The 19,498-nt window shown below is 42.1% G+C and overlaps 2 long non-coding RNA genes across 2 annotated transcripts in view; one reads left to right on the top strand and one right to left on the bottom strand.

Annotated features, from left to right (window-relative positions):
• LOC116104762 overlaps nucleotides 1–12,914 on the top strand; it is a 73,706-nt gene extending 60,792 nt beyond the window's left edge. The window contains exon 4 of the long non-coding RNA XR_004123954.1: nucleotides 12,762–12,914. This is a non-coding gene — a long non-coding RNA (uncharacterized LOC116104762). The remainder of the gene's footprint in view (nucleotides 1–12,761) is intronic.
• The window catches only part of LOC116104764, a 19,044-nt gene continuing 4,908 nt past the window's right edge, over nucleotides 5,363–19,498 (bottom strand). The window contains exons 2-3 of the long non-coding RNA XR_004123957.1: nucleotides 7,306–7,398; nucleotides 5,363–6,230 (exon numbers count right to left, since the gene is read on the bottom strand). This is a non-coding gene — a long non-coding RNA (uncharacterized LOC116104764). The remainder of the gene's footprint in view (nucleotides 6,231–7,305; nucleotides 7,399–19,498) is intronic.

Genomic DNA, 19,498 nt, shown 5'->3' with positions numbered 1-19,498 from the left:
TTCCCCAACCTGTCCAGAATAAAAGGCTCTCAAACCTTACGGATGTATGTTAACCTTATCAAATTCAGATAAGATATAACAGAGCAAGAATTTGGACTAAGTTCTTACTGATTACATAGACCTTGATGTTTTTAATCTTTGTTAACCTTTATATTATATTGCTGACCTAATAAGTCATGCTTGATATAAAAAAAAAGAAAAAAAAAGAACAGAGTTATATGATACAAATAAGACTACATGAGAAAGAAGAGAGTGTTCCCCGGGAGGCTGAGTTGGCGATGACTACACAGGTGTTTGTATTCCTACTTTGCAGGGTTCCATTCCAGCTCAGCTCTTTGTGTAAATCCCAGGAACCAGACCAGCTGGAACTGCTGCTTACCTCTTTCTAGGTCACAGGATCAGATGTATTTGCTGTGAGCAGAAACAAACCCTGTGGCATTTATCTGAGCTCCAGAACTTACCAAGTGTCTCATCAGTGTGGCTCTTGTTTGTAATTTGCATCTGTTGGTATTGAATTCTTCTGGGGCCTTAACCCATAAGACATTTCAAGGCATGGCAGGAAGTATTTTTTCAAGTACTCAAAGTGTGAGATTATGCAAAGGTCATGTCAATCATATTTCACAGGGGAGCATTAACTCTTTTAGTCATTAAAAAGGCATTGGTCCCCCCCACAAAAAAAAAGAAAAAGAAAAAGAAAAGAAAAAGGCCGGGCGGTGGTGGTGCATGCCTTTAATCCCAGCACTTGGGAGGCAGAGGCAGGCGGATTTCTGAGTTTGAGGCCAGCCTAGACTACAGAGTGAGTTCCAGGACAGCCAGGGCTACACAGAGAAACCCTGTCTCGAAAAACCAAAAAAAAAAAAAAAAAGGCATTGGTCTTACATGTTCAGTTATATGAGTTTTGACAACTTCATGCATTCATACAATCACTGAGCAAAACAGGATAGAGACCATTCTCATGAGCTCAGAGTCACATTGTGTAATTTTTTTATCATACATCTAGCTTCCCCACCCCCAAATTGGCACAATGAAGATTTATTGATATTACAGAATTTGCCAGTAATCTGATTTTTTTCATTTCCAAGTAGTAATGGCATTTATTGATTTATTCTCCCCTTGTTATTCACTTAGGCCATTTCCAGTTTGGGGCTATTATGAATAAATATGCTGTGAGCATTTTTATAGGAACTTCTCTGTGTGAACATGCATTTCTGTTGTTCTTGGGTAAATATCTAGAATGGGAACTACTGGGTCAGAGGGCAGCTGTATATTTACTGCCATGAGATGTTGCCAAACAATTCTCCAAAGGGTTGAGCTATTTTATATTTCCACCATCAACATTGCTTCTATGGTCCCAAAGGGGAAATTTTCACAAAGCCAATGATGATATCTTAGTTAAGAATATTTACCATGATGCCTAGGGTGGGAAAGATTTCTGTGGGAATCATTTAAACAGAGTTAAAAGTAGCAAAGGCAAGAGAGTGGATTGGCACTCACCAAATACAGTTTAGGAGGAAGTCAGCTCAAGGGGACCACGTGGCCAGTGGGCTTCATTCCTACAAGTCAAGGAGGAAGCCAGCCCAAGGGGACCACGTGGCCAGTGGGCTCCATAGCTACAAGTCCAAGCTGTGTTCTTTGTGGATGAAGTTCACTCCACATGCCAAGCCTTCTGTCTATGCTCCAAGAAATCTGGGTAACTTATTGTTTTTGTTCAAGTTGTACTTCATTGAAATTCTTTTTGGAGTGTCTCTTTCGGTCACAAGTTCCCTTTCTTGTCCAGAAGCCAAGACAGTGGAGCTCAGCACAGCCTTTTGGTCCCTGCTGTGAATGTAACCTTGGATTCCTGCTATTAAACTGGCCAACCTGATCAGCTCAGGTAGCTTTGCTTGGCTGCTACAAGTTGAGAACAAGTTGTTGTTTATCTTTGGTTTCTTCCCATTGACTACTCTTACCCAGGTTTTTTTATTTATTTGTATGTGGGCTATTGTGTTCCGTGGAGGGCAAGGCCTTTGGCACTGCTGTGAGATTATGTCATTTGAAACAAAACCTTTTTCTCTAAGGCCTTTTAAAAAGGTGATCATGACAGAGGCCAGAAAGAGTGGAGAGTATTTTATTAATCTTAGCTTTCTTCAGTCATAGCTGATTCTGGTGTGTCTTCTATTTCACTCAATCCTGTTTGGAAAAGATTTGCTAATGTAGATGGCCAGGGTTCTTACTTCTCTGACCATGTAGTCTGCCAAGTTCATGTATTACACATTCTTAGTTTAACATCCACAGCCCAAAACAGTTCATGTCTTCTGATGCTGTAAAAAGAAAACGTCCCTGTTGCCTAGCTTGCCGTCGCATGTTCATTCCTGAACCACCCCAGAGGCAAGTTCCTCAGAGGTGAGACAGCAGAGATGGGGTCAAGGATATTGGGTGGAAGAAAACAACAGGTGTCTCTCCTAGAACACGTGTACTGGTTTTTCAGTATGCTTGGAACATTACTGGGTACGTTCACCATCTCTCATTAGCACAGGGCCCTATGTGTGCTTGTCATCAGCTTTCAGGTGAGGTGACTGTGCCACGGTTACTTCTTTCAACCAAACTCCATGTCCTACCTGAGTGTTGTTTAGTTCTTATTTGTTTACAAGCATGTATTCATGTGTGTGTGTGTGTTTGTTTGTGTATGCTTGATGTCTTAACTCCTGGATTCTAAACTCCATAAATCCAAGATAGTTGTCTATGTTATTCATTACATATAAGTTTTCAAAAGTATGTACAGAATGATCACAGGGCTTGTGCTGACTCTCCTAATGTTCCTTTTTAGTCAGTAAGTGAATATCTGGCTGAACATTAGGCTCAATTGTTTAAAAAAAATCTCAGTTCAGAGATGATATATGGCCCACCAGAACCATTACGGTATAATGAAATCTTTGCTAAGTTATTTGGGACAGAGGCAAATTTTTTTTTTATGGGCTGAAATAATTGGGGGTGGATTTTTTGTAGTTGATTTGCTCCCATGTAGAAACTGAGGCTGAAACTAAGCAGAAAAAGCCAGAGTTTGGAGATGAAGACAACCCACAGCCTAACAATATATTCTGATCCCCCGATGCCTATATTTTACACTATCCTTGTGCTTCCGGCTATACAGACCAAGAAATTCCATAACTACTTGCATCTTTATTACCCACAGAGACATTAATATATTACAATTAAAATATTAATTAAAACAGTCCATAACAATGCATCCATACTTGATAGTATTTCTGTACTCTTTCTTGAGAACAAGAAAACACTGAAGCACAGTAGCATGAAAGTACTGAGGCAGGTAACATGAGATTGGCTGCTGGGAAACTAAACTAGAAGAGTTGGAGACGTGGCTCAATGGTCAAAGGCACTGATGCTCTTGAGAGGGCCCAAGCTTTGTTCCTAACATCCACATGGTGGCTTACTACCATCTGCAACTCCAGTTCCAAGAGATCTAATGTCTTTTTAATTTTTTTCAATGTGGGGTTCAGGCACATACATGGTAGATGTACAAGCAACCAGAAACTCATAATTAGAACCAAACCCACTAGACTTCCACATTGGTTACCAGGACTTGCTGCACACCTGTGGTGGTTTGTATGTGCTTGGCCCAGGGAGTGGCAATATTGGGAGGTGTGGACTTGGTAGAAGAAGTGTGTCATTGTGGGTATGGGCTTTAAGACCCTTCTCATAGCTGCCTGGAAGCAAGTCATTCAGCTGCCTTTGGAACAAGAGGTGGAATTCTCAGCTCCTCAGCCCCATGCCTGCGTGGATGCTGCCATGCTCCCACCTTGATGATAATGGACTGAACCTCTGAACCTGTAAGCCAGCCCCAATTCAATGTTGTCTTTGTATAAGAGTAGCCTTGGTCATGGTGTCTTGTCTGTTCATAGCTATAAAACCCTAAGACTCCATCTTGTCTGTGTTTCACCTGACTCTGTTCTTCTTCAAGTTACAGGAGTAGACACCTCCTCTTATCTGTAGGACAGATAAGGTTACACTACTGTGATATCTGTCATACCTTGTCAGCTAGCAGAATTTTCCAGAATTTCCCTAAGAGATTTTTGGGTGTTTTTTGTTTTTGTTTTGATTGTTTATTTGTTTGTTTGTTTAGTGTTGAAGATTGGACTTGGTGCTTTGGATGTAGTGGGTCTAATGGCAGAATTCTGTTAGTTTGTTTTCCATTATCATACTGAACACCTGAGTCAGGCTGATTTTTAAAAGGCTGATGTAGTTTACAGAGTCTTGGAGCATTGTGCCACATTTAGTGTGACTCTGTGAAGGCCACAGGCAGTGCTGTGGGTGTGACAGGAAGAGGGCACACATTCAGGAAGCGAGAGAGTTGTTCCAGGGGTCTGACTTGCTCTTAAAACAACTTTGTCTCTGGATAAGTTAGCGTCCCATGATTCAACCTCACTGTCCTAAGGACCTTCCACTAGGTTCCACCTCTTAAGGTCTCCACTCCCCCTACAACACAGTCACAGTAAGTCCCAAGCCTGAGACCCATGCACTTTTTGGTAACACACCCAAGCCATATCCAAACCTCAGGGAATTTGGTGTTCTAGGTGCCGTTAACACAGCTCAAATTTCTCCCAACTGTCTGAATTCACCATCTCAGTCTCTGTCAAATGCTGCTGGAAATCTACTCCCAGGGGGGCGAAAAACATTTCAAATCTTAGAATAAGATTTCTAACTGTTACCTTATTTAAAATAATATGCCTGTCTCTAAATTAGGCCTAAGCAATCACTTGCTTTTCTGATGGCCATCCTCAGAGAGACAAACTCAAGGAGAAAGTTCTACAGGATGGTCTGAAGGGCAGAAGAATTTCTTATACAGGATAATTTAGTTGACAGCAATGATTTTCAGCCCCAAGATGTTTTTTAGACTTTTATTTAAAAGTTTAAAACATTTACTATCACTAACAACAACAACCAAATGATTTTAGCTTGTGCCTTGACTAGTGTAGCCAGCGTTTACTTTCTATTTGCTAAAATGATGAATGTCTCTACGTCCCAGGAGCCAACAGTGCCCAACTGGATAATATGTGCCCAATAGTTGATAAGAGGACAAACAGTGATAATAATTTAGAAATGTGTGAGTAACTGGTACTTGCAAGAATTTAAACAAGTTATCGGGTTGTGGTGATTCTTCTTAGCAACCATGTCTTTTAAAACAGGAAAGAAACTAGATGATAGATAGTAAAAAATTCCTCTCATACATGAAATCCCATGAGTCATGACTCCAATCTTATACCATGTAGGTATGATCATGGAGAAGCCCACTCAACAAAAATTAAAAAGAAAAAAAAGTTTTCCACATGGTCTTTTTTTTTTTTTTTTACATATTTCTGTAAAATTATATTAGTAGAATCAAAGTTTCTATAGCATTCAGCAAAAAATTCCTACAAACCTAAATGTTTGCCGTAAGCAAGCCACTTCTCTGTCAGTCTCTAGATCTATAAAATGAGATATTAAATAATGGCTAAGGAAGTGTCTAACTGTAGAGTCTTCGCTGAGGGAGCCCTTGGTCACAGTTCAGTGCGGATGAGGATCTCAACAGAACCTAATCCCAGCTTGTCTATCTTGAAGGCATTTGTAGTTGGGCCATAGCAGCTTGAAAGAGTCTATGAGGAGCAGAGGAGAGCCACAGTGTTGATGTTTATCATCCGTTCATTCATTCGTAAGTACTATAACGTACTTAGCATCAGGTCCTACTAACAGATCCTGAGAATATGCTATAGCTGAAAGGAATCAGTCTCACCTTTCACAGAGCATGTTGTTCTAGAAGACACATCATACATACATACATGAAAAAGAATGTCTTGAATTTTATGTAGGAGATAGAACAAGACAAGAAACAGGAAGTACCTGAAGTTGTTTTTTCATGGAGGGTGGCTATGGATAGTCGGCTGTTGGAATAGAAATCTGATAGAGTGAGAAAATGAGGCGATTTTGTGTTCTGGAGGATAAGTGCCCCTGAGGTGGAGGGTGTCTGCTTTGGGAGCCGGGTGGAGACCTGTGCTGCGGGAATTGTACAGGAGCCAGGTCAGAGGAGTCAAGGTTCTCGTGGTGCGGGACCTGCAGCTTTCTTGGATGAGCATGGTCTCAGACTCTTGTTTGTGGATCTTCTGCTTCTGAAACCTCACAGGGCAATACGCAGCTCCACAGAAGTATAGCAGCTGTTCAGCTTGGGTGCAGAGGCTCACCATCTCTGCTTAGAAGCACTGGAGGAAGAAAGTAGAATATCGTTGGTACTCAGTAAACTTTTCCTTACTTTCTTTCAATCAGTCCCTCCAGTCCCCACCTTGCATACTGCAAACTAGCTGTGATGGACATGCTGAGACAGGTACTCCACTCCCCCTTTGTGCTGGATTTTTCTCAAGGTGACCCACACCTAGGCATATCTGCGAAGAGGATATCTTAGTTGAGAAAATGCCCCCCTCAAACTTGGATTGTAGGAAGGTCTGTAGGGCATTCTTAACAGTCAGTGTGGAAAGGCCCATGCCCGGTGGGCAGTGCCACCTCTGGACAGGTGGTTCTGCATGGTGTAAGAAAGCAGACTGAGCAGATCATGAGGAGCAAGTCAGTGAGCCTCACTCCCCCGTGGCCTGTCACCAGTTCCTGCCAAGTCTTCTCTTTATGGTGCATTGTAAGCTCTAAGGTGAAATACCCTCCTCCTGTCTGCCCCATCCCCACCCCTGGCCCCCTCCAGACTGCTCTTGGTCACAGTGTTTTATCACAGCAGTAGAAGCCCTAACTACGGCACACTCAACCTGCTTCATGGGGAGATCTTGTATTGCACAGACTAGAAAACTTTTTTTTCCCTCACTTTAACCACTACATGAAAAAAATGAATTGTATGTATTTGTCTGTGTTCTGAATCATGTGGGGTGATCAAAGCAAGAAAGTCCCTCAAGGATAAGTTAAGGCCTTGCCAGTTCCAGGGAGATCCAGGCTCTCTGGACTGAATGTCAAACAGCTGCCCAATAGCGTATTTATTGATTGTTACACAAAAGTTGTTTTTTTAGTAAAACAAATTCCTTGTACCTAAAGCCCCCAATCTAATCTGTATGTCTCCCAAAGGAAAACAACTTATAGATAACAAAAAACAATCACTGTTTTCTACAACAACTTCTTCAAGGCCAAAGGACTTATAGAAAGCAACTGTTCATTCTGACATCTTTCCTAGGAGACATCAGATCCTACTAGAATTCCATTACATATAGTAATGAGGTGCAACATGATGTTTTAATACATGTATATATTGTATAATGTTTAAACCGAGTCAAACATGCTCACCTCCTGAGACATTAATCATTTCTTTATGGGAAATCAAAACTCTTCCTTCTTGCTTTTTGACATATGGAGAGTATTGCCATGATTTGTAGTATCCTATTGTCCAAAAAACATAACAGAACTTTAAAAGTGATTACATTTAAATGTATTGTGTATGTATGTGCATCTGTACAGGTGTATTGTGTCAGAGGACTACCTATAATTCTCTCCTCATGGATCCTGAGAGTGAACTCAGACTGTCAGACTCTGCGGCAGGTTCTTTTATCCAATGAGCCACCTAACCAATCCACAACAATGCTTTGTGCTCCTATACCACTGGAACTCTACCCATTATCCAGCCATTCCCCAGCCTCTGCTTCCCCCTAGGCAACCACCGTTCAAATTCTCTCTCAACTTTAGGAGATTGCCTTAGCTTAGATTTCCATTACTATGAACAGACACCATGACCAAGGCAACTCTTATCAAGGACAACATGTAACTGGAGCTGGCTTACAGCTTCAGAGGTTTAGTCCATTATCGTCATGACGGTTAAGTAGGGCAATGTGAAGGCAGACATGGTGCTGGAGGAGCTGAGACTTCCACATCCTGCTCTACAGGCAGCAAGGAGGAGACTAGATTCTATACTGGGTAGAAATTGAACATAGGAGACCTAAAAGCCCACCTGCACAGTGGCACACTTCCTCCAGAATGCCACACCTTCTAATAGTGCCACTCCCTAATGGAACAAGCATTCAAACCTATTCAATAATGGAACAAGCACTCAAACCTATTCAATAATGGAACAAGCATTCAAACCTATTCAAACCAACATAGAGATCAACAGGGCTGAGAATCACGTGGCAATTGTGAAACTGCCCGCAGTTTCACAAACGGGGCTCTCCTCAGCCAGGAGGAAATAAAGGACCTGAAATAAAGGGTTTGAAATGCAAAGAGAAAACATGAAGCCAAGTTGGGTCCCAATCAAGGCTCCACTTTACTGAGAATAAACCAGGGTTTTTATAGTCACAGGAGAAACCGAAAACAAGTCTCTAGATTACACTACGGAAGAAAGTTCAGGTGCCAAAGTCCCCAGGTTCAGAAGATCTTCAGGCGGCTAGCTGGCTCTCAGGCGGTGGGCGTGCCCAGGCGGCTTCTTCAAAGACAGTCAATAGAGAGCATCTGGCTTAGCTCCCAGGTGTTAGCCCCCAAGCAGAGGCTGCCAGAAGTCAGATGACTGAAGTGAAGGGGGAAGGTAACACAAATGTCTTCTTATCTTGTTTCACTTGAAATCCTCTTTGGTTTCAACTATATTATCACAAACAACAGAATTCCATCTAGTGTATGGCAGAATAGTATTCTATTGTGCTTAAGTACCACATGTTTTTGTCACCGACTAGTGAACACTTAGTCGTTTTTGGTTTTTGTATTTGCCACTAGCACTGAAATAAACCATTATCACTGCAGCCTAATGGCTTGATTTCCTTCGAGATTTCCCCTTCCGTGGCTTGGTGGGTCACACAAAAGTTCTACTTTTAATGTGTTGAGAAACCTCCATACAGTTTCCCATGGTGGCCAGTGTGTGCACAGGGCTCTGTTTTCTCCAGATCCTCTCCAGCATTTGTCATCCTTAGTCTATTAGATCACAGTCATTCTTGCAGAGGATTGGATGTGTATTTCTCTGTGAATATTTTGTTATATACCTGGTGGCCACTTCTACTTTTTTTATTTACTTTTACTTATAGGTCCTTCCTATGTAAGTGATTTGTTTTTTTGTTTTTTTGTTTTTTAATGGTTACTTGGTTGTTGTTGAGGTTTTTGACAATTTATATATTCTGGATATCAGTTTGCATAGCTTTTCACCATTATAGAAACAATTTAAGTGAGGGAAGGTTGGTTTGGTTCAGTCTGAGAGGCTCTGGTTGATGGCCTGCGGGCTCCATTGCTTACGAGCTGTTTTGAGGTGGCACACCAGGGTGTGCTAAGTTGCTGTGTTGGCTATGGCAGAAGCTAGAGTCATTTGGAAAAGAGAATCCCACTTGAGAAAACGCTCCCAGTAGACGAGCCTGTGGTGCATGTTCTGGGTTGATGAATTGATGTGTGTGGACCCAACTCACTGTGGGCAGTGCCATCCCTGGGTTGTTGGAATTGGGTTCTATAAGAAAGGAGGTTGAGCAAGCTATGAGAAACAAGCCAGTAAGCAGCTCTCCTCCATGGCTTCTGCATCAGCCCCTGCCTCCAGGTTCCTGTCCTTTGTGACTTTCTACCTTCCTTTCCCTTGATGGACCATGAACTAGGATATGTAAATCAAATAAATGCTTCCCTCACCAACCTGCTTCGGGTCATCATGGAGTTTTTCTTCCAAGACAGGGTTTCATTATGTAGCCTTGGCCGTCCTAGAACTCACTCTGGAGATCAGGCTGGTCTCAGACTCTGAGAACTGCTTGCCTCTGCCTACTGAGTGCTGGGATAAAAGGCGTGTGCCACCACCAAACTGGTCATGGTGTTTTATCACAGCAATAGAAATCTGAACTAGGACAGTCACTCACGTAATAGATTCCAGGAAGAAGAGAGGCAGGAAAGCAACTGAGGAAAGATATAAATTCCCAGCACATGCTCCCAGGGACCCAAGTCATCAAGTTCACCCCACCTGCCTTGCGGTAATGCTATCATATGAAATCACCCAGGGATTCATTCACCAGCTGACTACAGCCTGCAGGCTTCAGCCACTTCCCAATGGTTGAATCCATCCGCTGGGGATCAAACCTTTAACCAGGAGCTTTTTAGGGGCTATTTTATAAGCGAACCATAAATATTCTGTTCTCATGGGCATCTCATAAAGCAAAACACTTTTAGTTTGTCTTCAAAGGTCTTCTGAAAAGAGGGTGTCACTATGCATTATTAGCTGGCCTCAAATTTGGTATGTACACCAAGGCAGTCTCAAACTTACTGCAATCCCCCTGCTTCAGTCTCCCAGGGGATTACCGGAGTCTACCACAATGCAGAGAAAAAAGTGAACTTGTGAGAACTTGTGAGATGGCTGGCAGGGTAAATGTGACCAACTGAGTCTGATTTCCGAAACCCACATGGTAGAGGGTGAGAAACAATATCTGTACTCTCTTTTACAACTTCATACACACACACACACACACACACACACACACACACACACACAGTGAATCTGCAGGTCTGAAACTAGAAAGAGGGTCTGAGAGGGAAGGAAGCTATCTGAAGAGAAGTGAAATAGACAGGGTTAGGGAACATGGAATTAGTGCACTGTGAAAGCAGAAGTGGGAGCTAACTGGAACACTGAAAAAGTACCAGTTGGAGACAGGAGGGGACACAGCACTGGGGGATGGGAGAGGGGAATGAAGGAGATCAAAGTATCATGACATGCCTGTGTGAAGATGCCACAATGAAGCTCATTAATTTGCCTTTTAGCAAATAATAATAATAATAATAATAATAATAATAATAATAATAATAATAATAAAATTGTAAGTGACTAAAATTAAAACATAAAAAAAAAGAAGTTATAGCTGGGCTGTGGTGGTGCAACCTTTAATCTCAGCACTTGGGAGGCAGAGGCAGGCAGATTTCTGAATTTGAAGACAGCCTGGTCTACAGAGTGAGTTCCAGGACAGTCAGGGCTATACAGAGAAACCCTGTCTCAAAAAATCAACAACAACAACAAAAAAGTTATACCTCCAAAATTCAAACGATTTAGAACATTCTCCTAAAGGGGCAGAAGAGGGCATAGAAAAGTGGGATTAGACAAAAATAAGATCAAACCCTGGCAGGGCAGACATTCTGTCCTATAGTTAAATATCCAGCTTCCAGGGTATATCTACATTGTGGTATGATGGCAGCCCCATCCCTGTGTCCTTGCTGGCTGCGGCCCACACAGCCTGTCTCCTAGGATGACTCTGCTCACAACCTGCAGGTTTCCTCAACAATGTTTAGCTTCCCTGGAATCTCCAGTCTCTTAGAACCTGTTGCAGCTATAACTCCCCTTTCACAGCTTCATGCACCACGCAGAAGGTCCCTACAGGGATTCTGACACTGCTGCACAGGGCCTGGCCTCCCAGACTTTCCTTTGAAATCTGACTGGAAACCTCTGTGATCATGTAAGGATGAATAACAGCAATGCTTTCTCCCATTCTTCCTTTCTCCTCTTCCTTCCTTTCTCTTTTTAAAAATTCTATGTATGTATACGTGTTTTGCTCGCTTGTATGTATGTACACCACATGTATGCCTCATGACTACAAAGGCCAGAAGAGGGCATTAGATTCCCTAGAACTGGTATAAATAGTTGTGAGCCACAATGTGGGTTCAGGCAACCCAACTCAAGTCCTCTCTGCAAGATCAAGCAACTGGACTATCTCTCTAGCATCTGCCATATTTTAAAATTGATGACAGCAACTATACTATATAATTTATGTATCCATTTAATTCTTTGACAGCTCCATACACACACACACACACACACATCCATCCATACATCCATAAATACAGATTTAGGGTTTTTTACCTCCAGGTCCCTCTCTCATCCCCATTCCATCTCCTGATAAAACTCTTCTTCCACTCTTTTTCCATGGCTGTGGAATTCGTTCTCTTTTCTGGTCAACACAGCACCACATGGGCAATGCCAAGGTCATTCATTGGCTCAGTAACCCGGTCTCTGGGACCATGTCTGCAGTGGCCTTGGCATCTCGATTGTCACTCAAGATGAGAAAATCCTGGGGAAATGACTTCCTAGGCAGTCGTCTGTGGGCAGTGAGCCTCAGGAGCACTTCCTTCTCAACAGTCTCTCAAATGAAGTTCGTTTTCTACCCTCAGCCTTACAATAAGGCCATCTGTCCGATGTGTGAGCTGCCCTCAAGGCATCTTGCTGTTCAGGTACACGAAGTTTGGCTTCATTTTCGTGGTACTTATCTATCTCTACATCAGCCATACTTACTTCCTTAGAGCTAGCTTTCCAAAGGCCTTTCATTTTTTTTTAAACCAAGCTGCGCGTTTTTCAAATCTTTCCATATTGCTTTTTTATTCTCAGCTATTACTGTCAATCTGGCTTTAAAAGCAGGTAGTATATCCCTGCTACAAAACAAATATAGAATGCCTTGAAGTTTCCTTTGCCAGAGTAGTTAGCAGCGCTGGCTCATGTGTCCTCACTTCTGCAACACCCATCTTCGTGGACTACAGTATCCACACGATCTCGGATTCGGGACTAAAGATTGTGTTTGATTCCCCACAGCCAGGGTGTGTTTCTCAGGCTTGTGTCGAATGCTGAGATTTATTAGCTCAATTGTAGCCATGGCCAGTCATTTCCATGAGATCACCAAACAAGTTCACATCCACCTTTCTTGTCGTCCATCTGGCAGTCATTAATCAGAAAAGAAACACAACAGGTACCAGTTCACAACAGCCTTCAAAGCCACACCCACAACAACCTACATCCTCTAACTCAGCCTCTCCTTCCACAGTCCTCCCACCTTCCAGTAAGCTTTTTGGACTTTGGAACCGTCAGGGAAGAGCCGCAGTGGCTTCGGAAGAGCAGCGCTTCTGCAGAGGACCTGAACTAGAAACCAAACCCTCAGCATACGCACGGGGCAGGCTCTGATCCATACCACAGCACCACTCAACGCTCCACACACGGACTATTCTTGATGCAAATGCCTGACACTGCTGCAGCCTATCTAGCTATGAAATCTGTGTTGCTCCCAACTCCCCCACCCTCACCTAGGGTAGACTAGAAATGCCAGGAAGTAGTGTTCCAGAGACAACTTTCAACCAATCAGTGCAAAGCGGAAGAAGGCCATAGACGACGCCGAGACACGTCTCCTGACTTCCCAAGCCTTCCAGGGAGACTAAGCCCAGGTCTCACGGAGGGAACCTTCTCCCATCACACCCTGTGCGCGCACCCTTCTCTTTTTCATTCCTACTTGCACTTGTCTAGTGTTTCTTGGGATACTTACCCATCCAAAGACAGATTATTTTGGCAACCGTAATTTAGGAAGTATAACCTCCTAGGCAAAGAGTTGAGTGAAGGAATGGAGGCTCCTGAGGAAAGGCATACTTTAGAAAGGTAAATTCTCTGCGCTGATATTCTGTTCTATCTTACCACTAGTCCAGAAACCACCAGCCCACCAGCATGACGGAACACTCTGAGGCTGAATGAAAATAGCTCTTTCCTCTTCGGTGTGGTTTATGTTAGGCATTGGGCATGTGTCACTGCTGTCAGAGAGTTGACTGACACAAATGTCAGGAGGTCCTGGGTGGAGTGCCTATAAACGGGCACTTCACACACCTAGCTTTCCTGTAACACGCAGCAATCCCTGTTTTAGCTTGCTATCTGTATCTGCAGAGATGGTTTTTGTTTTATTCTCTCTGTAAATAGAATTACTGAGAAATTAAGACTATGTGGCTTCACAAAAATTACCCAGCGTGCAATGTCTGAGACTGTGACTTTAGGACTCAAAATCAGAATAGTGTAGCACAAGTCCAAGGGCAGGATGTTAGAAAGTCAGTCATTATTAGCAATGTCTCGAGTAAAAAGAGATGACTTCAGAGTAAAAGGTAGTTATTTTGGAGCATGAGAGAAATTTCTCATCTCAGAAGAACTTCTGCAGCTGTTGTCTAACTCTGTTTCTAGAAAGCCCACATTTTTTTTCTTTATGAGCATTTTATTTCATTAAATAATATTTGTTATTCGTTTATGCATCTGGAAAGGCGGTTCCATGGTTAAGAGCACTCGCTGCTCTTGCAGAGGGACCAGGTCTACAACATCCACCTGGCTGCTCCCAAGACACTGTAACTCTAGTTCAGCGTTCTGATGCCCTCTTCTGGCCCCAACTGGAACTGCACACATATGTGTATGTAAATACATATCATGGGAAACACTCATGCACATCAATAAAAAAAATCTTTAAAAAGATTTTGATTCATTATTGCTCTGTGACTGTGTGCCTTCATGTGTGAGTAGGTAAGGACCGTGTGCCATGGCATGCCTGCATGTGCAAGTCAAAGGACTTCTTTCAGAGTCAGTTCTCTCCCTTCTACCTTGTTAAGATGGGGGTCTCTTCTCTCTACACACTGCATGTTTCAGGCTAGATTGTCCATAGTCCTCCAGAAGATTCTCCTGTTTCCTCCTCCCACCCCAGTGTAGGAATACGGGGAGTACAGAGATGTGCCACCATATCTAACTTAGGCTTGGTGACAAGAGTGTTTGCTACTGAGTCCTTTTGTCAACCCTGGTTGACAAACTCAAGATTTTTTCCCCACTGTGTGCATTTATTCTACATGGTACTGTGTGACATGGGGACAGTTACCTTTTGTTCTTCCAAATTTTGTTTCTCCCTTCAAATAGTATATGCTATAAACAATTTCATTTCTTCCTCAGTGTCTTGAAGTTTTACTTGTAGGGAGGAACTTCATCCTTGTGATAGGCCTATTCCACCCCCAAATACACTTTTTCAGGCAATTGTGAATGAGACCCCCAGCTCCCATTTCTCTCTCAACATCTTCGTGACTGGTATATAGGAAAGCCACTGGTCTTGCATGTTAGTTCTGTTTCTTGCATGCATATCATCTCTCAGAGTTTGCTGCTGCAGTTCTTAGGGTCTCTTAATGTCTAGAATCATATTTACAAATAAGGGCAATCTTTCCCATATGTGTCCATTGTATTCCCTTTTCTGGCCTTCTCTTCAAGATTCTAAGTGCTGTGTAAGAGTGGGAAATGTACACTCTTGTCTTGCTCCTGGTTTTAGTGAAAGTGGCCTCAGCTTCTCTCCATTTAAAGCAGGACTGCCTACAGGTTTACCAGACGTAGCCTTTATTTGCTGCAATAAATTCCTTCTGCTCCCAGTCTCCTCTTTTGGCTCTTATCACAAAAGGATGCTGGAACTTGTCAAAATTGTTTGCTGCATCTGTTGGCGTAACTGCCAACAATTACCGATCCATTTATGAAATGCAATGCATTTATTCTTTGTATAGGTTGAACCATCGCTGCATCATTAGAATGACATCAACTTGATTACATAAATAATCTTTTTAATATGTTCATGAGTTCAGCTTGTAAGCATTTTATTGGGAATTTTTTCAATCTGTGTCAATCAGTTTACTAGGTCAGAATGTTGTAATCCTCACACGGAGATCCTTGTAAATTTTCTAAGAATAAAGATTAGGTGAAATACGTTTTTCTAAATAAACAATGTCTGGTATGTACAGTACTAAGAACTTAGATTTATAAATCAATTATACATTAGATACCCTACTTCACACTAGATACCAGGCTAGATGCTGAGAAAACAACAGTAGACCACAAATATTCGCTGACACAGCCTTGACTCAGCTTGGGAACACGACACATGTGCCACACTCTCAGACTGACTTTAATTATATGGAGCCACCAAGTAATTACAGCCTTCTGATTTTGGAAATCCAAATGAACTTGATGCTCAGCAGATAACACTGACATGAAACGAACACCCTCAGTACAAGGACAACGGTCAGGGTTTAGTAAACCAATGACTGCCGAATGTTGGCATTCATGTAATTGTTTACCCATGTCTAGGTCTGGGTCTCTGCATTCCAGGGAAACAGACCTGAATTTGTACTTCTATAGATGCAGAATGTAAAGCAATGCATGATTCCCTTTTGAATTAACATTTTGCATGCAATAGTTTAATCATAGTCTGTCCCCTTCCCAACTCTTTCCACATCTTACCCCTTTCCCATGCATCCAACCTCATGCCATTTCTCTGCCCCTTCTCCCCGAGAAAACCAAATGAGAATCAAAACAACAACAACAACAACCCTGACTTTAAAAAAGAAAACCAGTAAGACCAAAATCCATAAACAAGAAAAACATGGAGTCTATTTTGTATTAACCAACCACTCCTGGGCATGAAGCCCACCTTGGAGTGTGGTTGATATAGCTACACTCTATTGGAAAAAAAACTGTTTTTTTCCCCCCTTTCCCAATAGGTGCCAATTACATAGCTTCTTGGCTAGGGGTGGACTTCTCAGTGCTGGGATTGTCTGGCTTGAACCTGTGAATGTTGTGTCATAGTCTTGTATGGGTTCTTGTATCACAATCTCTGTGAGTTCACATGTGTATCAATCCTGTTATATCTGGAAGATGCTAGCTTTGGGGAGGGGTATCATCTGTTACCTATGGCTCTTAAGATCTTTCTCCCTCCTCTCCTGCACAGATCCCTAAGCCTTGGGGGAAGACTCTGATAAAGATGTTCTATTTAGGGCCAAGTGTTTCAAAGCCTCTTACTCTCTACACATTTTCTAGTTGTGTATTTCTTTGTTAGTAACCATTATAGTGCAAGAAGAGGAGTCTGTGATGAAGAAGAAGAGGAAGCAGGAGGAAGAAGAGAAAGAGGAAGAGGAGGAGAAGGAGGAGGAGGAGGAGGAGGAGTGGAGGAGGAAAGAGAGGAGGAAGGGGGAGGGAAAGGGGGATGGAGAGAGGGAAGAGGAAAAGAAATGGAAGGAGAAAGATGAGAAGGAGGGGAGGGAGTGGGAGAAGAAGAATGGAGGGGAAGGAAGGGGAAGGAAAGGAGACAAGAGGAAGGAAAGGGAGAGGGGAAGTAGAGAAGGAGCAGGGAGGGGAGGGAGGAGGAGGAACAAGAGGAGGAAGAGGAGGAAAAAGCCAACAAATCCTAATGAGGATGTGAAAACTGGGAGAAAGGAAGTCTCACACACAGATGCTGAGACACAAATGTACAAGTGAGTACAGCTTCTGAGGAACTAAGTATGGGGACGCTCAGAAACTAAACTAGACTCACTGTAAGATCTAAGTGTGCCATTACTGGGCACTTATGGAAAAACAACAAAATTTGGTTCACTGTGGAGATACCTGTGCACCCACATCTATCAATATACTATTCTCAGTAGTCAAACTACAATGTCAGCCCAGGTACTCATTGATAAATGAATGGGAGATGTGATAGGTATGCACAATAGAGTATTATTATGCTTTGGAGAAGGATAAAATCATATAATTTTACAAAAAAAAAAATAGATGGAACTGAAGACCACAATTTTGAGTGAAATAAAACCATCCTTGTGAAAGATAAGTATCCCATATTTTCGGTGAGGTTTAGGGTGCTGGACCCGTAAAGCAAAATGAGATCTGCTGGGTATGGAAGGTGAAGGTATAAAAGGAAGAAAAGAGGGTAAAGTGGGCTGAATATGATAAACATATACATATTCATATATATATACATAAATGTATATATATATACACAGAGTGTCATAATAAAGCCTCTTACTATGTACAACTAATATATGCTAAAATTATATCACCTCTTCTTGTATCAAAATGTTACCCCATTGATTTATATAAATTGTATAGTTTTATATGCCAGGTATAAATAAATGTTTAATTAAAAACATAACACAAGGCTTGGCTCTTATCCTATCAGAAAATCCTACACAAGCTACCAGTGGAGAAAGGTAATCAGTAGTACCACTCTGCTTTGAAGTTTTCTAGCCATGACAATAACGGGCCCAGCAAGGTGTGCCCAACTGGACAATAACGGTGCTTACATCTCGGAGGTAATTAAGAGTAGTACATTTGGACTTAATTCTTACTCAATAGTTGAGAATTCATGCCTAGTCCTATAAGACTAGCCAACAGCAGTGGTCGGATAAGTCATAGACCCTAGAGGAGAACCTATTCCCGCCTAAGTTGATAAAGTTTCTAATTCTACATACTATCCACCAATAAGTGTAGCTCTCGCTCTTCAGCAAAGAAGCTGGCCTTCCTCCATCAGACGGAGGTTGCTATAGATACACAATTTGCCAAAATGAAGATAGTAAGTGACCCTGTGGAGTCCAGCTCCAACTGGTACATCTACAGAGCTATCCCTATACCCAAAGCTCAAGGAATATAATGAAAGGGGAAGTGGAGAGATTGTTGGAGACAGAGTTACCTACTTTTGACATAGTGATATCTAGAAATTACAGGGATACTCCACCCATGGAGTCTCAACAATGTGGTTGAGGAAACAAGACCTGCATATTAACCATACCAGTCAGCATGCCAACATGAACAGGAATAATGCCACAAGGTCCTCTCTCTAGATGAAGAGTGACAGGAAATCACTGACTGCTGGCAGAGGGAGAATCAGTTCTCTCCAGGAATGAGACCACTGATATACTATCCAATCCCAAGTGGTCAGTTTTAAATACATGTAGGTATGTGTACACTAAATGGGCTCAGTTAGTTGTATAAACACACACACAACAATAATAATGAAGTACTGGTAAATTTGAGAGAGAGGGAAGAAGGAATGGAAAAGACGCAAGTAAAACACTCGTGAATTAAATTTTCAAAAGCATATTAATAAAAATACTAATTCTTAGCATATAATGGATCTTCAGTTACCATTGATAGCCTGAATGCATATGACTACTCAATTTTTTTCAGGGGAAATAAACACTCAAAGATGTGGGTTGGCTGCCTTGGTTTCTCAATGCTTAGTGATTCTAGAACTATAGAAATCTGTGTTGTGGTTCTAGAGCTGTCCAGGTATGTAACCTAGAATGATCCTAACTTTCCTAAGATTTGATTTTCTTATATTTTTGGTTGTGAGCCTAGCCTTTAACGGCTGAGCCATCTCTCCAGCCCAAGATTTGATTTTCTAAGTGGGAAATGGAAATAGTGTTATTTTCCTCGTGAGGCTATAGGGTTTAAATGAGATGATGTGCACAAACTACTCATAGCACATGTTGGGAATGTGGTGTCTGAAACACTGAACCCTACAGCCTTCAAAGGTACAAGGTGATGATTACAGAGTCTGGGTCTGTTCATTGAGAGGAGACCGTGGAGTCTCAAAGCCAAGATTTAAAGGGAAACTGAAATTCCCTCTTTGCAAAGAAGTCAATAGTGTGCTGGAACTGACACTAGGAAAGACGGTTTGGGTCTTAGGCAGAGTTTGGAACCCTCTCGTGGTTTTTCAAGAAACAAACTGTAAATCTGTGTCAAAATAGATCTCATATCTGTACTTTATGAGGCCAAACAGAATCAGGAGCTGGGAGGAGGTGTACCTAAGCAGGAAATGACCATGTTTTAGATCCTGTCTCAGGCACTTGCATTTTGCCATCTCGTTTAGTCTTAATTTATATTTCCTGTCAACTGTCTGAACAGTCTCTCTTTCTTGGAAGTTCACCCTTCCAGGATTTTTTTTTTTTTATAAATTACTTTTTT

Source organism: Mastomys coucha, unplaced genomic scaffold (genome assembly GCF_008632895.1).
Source record: "Mastomys coucha isolate ucsf_1 unplaced genomic scaffold, UCSF_Mcou_1 pScaffold22, whole genome shotgun sequence".
NCBI lineage: Eukaryota > Metazoa > Chordata > Mammalia > Rodentia > Muridae > Mastomys > Mastomys coucha.
This window is presented reverse-complemented; position numbering and strand designations above follow the sequence as displayed.